Consider the following 2,071-nt stretch of genomic DNA (forward strand, 5'->3'; position numbering starts at 1 on the left):
TAAATCTAAACTATATTTCAAATCACAGTACAGTATTTCATAGAAGTATTAGAAGTATCTTGTATAATACTCTTTCCCTCCTGAATCCCAATCTCCCAGCCGTTGAATGCACTTTTATTCTTTCTCTTTCCTCCCTTATTCTAATTCTAAAAAGGGAAAAAAGAGAAAAGAGGGGGCTGCTATTTAATTGTATCTCTAATCTTCTTTATTCCTTCTCACTTCAATAACCAGTAACTAGAAGGAAAAAAAGGGGAACGTCAACGCATCCGGGAAAAAACGATTAATCTCTATCAATAAACCTGCCAAAGAAACGAACCATAGAGTACTTAGTACCGGTGCCACAGAAAGGTATGTTTGTAGATCTTTCATTGAAAAACTCCTTCATTTTATTGTAATTTGTAATACAGAAGATAATACATATTGAAATGTACAATCATCCAATAAAAAGATTTACTTTTTTTTATACAGAAAAAAACGTCCTTTTCTTCCCCAATATTGCCCAACTCTTTTATTTTTCCTAGGGGTTCCGTTCCATATTTCATATAGATAGAAGTTTTTTACTATTATTATATTATATGTTAATATGTTAAATGAGACCAAAAAGACGAAATGGACATAAAAATTCTAGATTTTAATAGAGGCGATAACGATGTGGAAAACAAGACAGGAATTCTCTACAATGACACTGTAGACCAATGGAAGGGATGTAGCGCAGCTTGGTAGCGCGTTTGTTTTGGGTACAAAATGTCACAGGTTCAAATCCTGTCATCCCTACCTATTACTGCTCTTTTGAGCAGTAATGAGGGATTTTTTGAGATCAATTCACATTGGACATATCATATAGAATCTATCATTCTTATGATACCATATAGTGTATGCATACAAGATGTATTGGGGCCAATCCTTTTCTTTACAGTCTTCTATTTTATGAGAAAAAGCGCTCTTAGTTCAGTTCGGTAGAACGTGGGTCTCCAAAACCCGATGTCGTAGGTTCAAATCCTACAGAGCGTGATTCAGATCTTCTTCGATCGAATTCGACTGAAACACTAACTGGAACAGGAATCTTAATTTGACCTCCTGGATATTAAAGAAAGGAGGAGGTCAATAAAAAAAAGAGATGTTAATTAATCAAAGGTCCAACTGATCGCCACGCCTATATTGTAAATATGCAGTTACAAATAATCCAGCCAAAGTAATAGGAATTAGGCCTAACACGATTCCAAATAGAAAAACTTCAATCATTTCAATTTGTTTGAAAGGAGAAAAAAGAGGTAATATCTATACCCAAATATTAATCCGAATTACCATGAATCTCAATGACCAATAATAATAATTGGCAATTGACACGGTAAGTAACTACAAATACGCAGAAGTTTGCGGAAAGATTTACTTTTAGGAATTGTGCATTTAATTTCAAATAAGTCGTATCTTGCTCAGACCAATAAATAGAGCTGAGGTTATAGTTAAATCCGTTAGTAGAAAACCGAAATAACTAGTTATGGTAGGCATTAAGGAGCTAAATGAAATATGTTCTTTTTATACATATGTTTATAAAAAAGTACTTACCTGAGTTTACTTTTTTTGCAAAATAGGAGAGAAACAAAAATACCAATTGAAAGTTTTTGATTCATCTATCATTATAGACAGCACTAACAAGGAAAAAGTCACAACTGTATAAAAATAAATTGATTCAGCATCTGTAACATCTACCGATACCACGTTTGCAATCAGCGAATGCATTCTTGGATCCTTTTTCAACTCAACTTATAAACGAATAATAAGAACTGGGTCGTGTAATTTCGTTTTTAAAATGAAAATGAAACTCTTTTCGAATCATTATGGAATCGAATTAGAAAATTATTCCTATTTTTATCATTTTTTTTATTTTTATTGTATCGAATCTAATCTATTTTCTATTTTAGAGTGAACAGTAATCTTAGAATAATTTTAATTTCATTTTAACTAATTAGATTCCGTAATAGGTTCACTGATATAATATTAATATTATTTATTTGTATTTGATTGATTTTGAATGAATGAGAACAAAAAGTTATCAGATGATCACTCAAAA

The 2,071-nt window shown here is 31.6% G+C and overlaps 2 non-coding genes across 2 annotated transcripts; both read left to right on the forward strand.

Moving 5' to 3' along the window:
• Nucleotides 1-700: 700 nt before the first annotated feature.
• TRNAP-UGG (transfer RNA proline (anticodon UGG)) lies at nt 701-774 on the forward strand. Its single transcript has one exon. It is a non-coding gene; the product is annotated as a tRNA-Pro (tRNA).
• A 163-nt stretch (nt 775-937) lies between these two features.
• On the forward strand, nt 938-1,011 carry TRNAW-CCA (transfer RNA tryptophan (anticodon CCA)). Its single transcript has one exon. It is a non-coding gene; the product is annotated as a tRNA-Trp (tRNA).
• The last annotated feature ends 1,060 nt before the right edge of the window (nt 1,012-2,071 follow it).

Source organism: Rutidosis leptorrhynchoides, chromosome 11 (assembly GCF_046630445.1).
Source record: "Rutidosis leptorrhynchoides isolate AG116_Rl617_1_P2 chromosome 11, CSIRO_AGI_Rlap_v1, whole genome shotgun sequence".
In the NCBI taxonomy this organism is placed as follows: domain Eukaryota; kingdom Viridiplantae; phylum Streptophyta; class Magnoliopsida; order Asterales; family Asteraceae; genus Rutidosis; species Rutidosis leptorrhynchoides.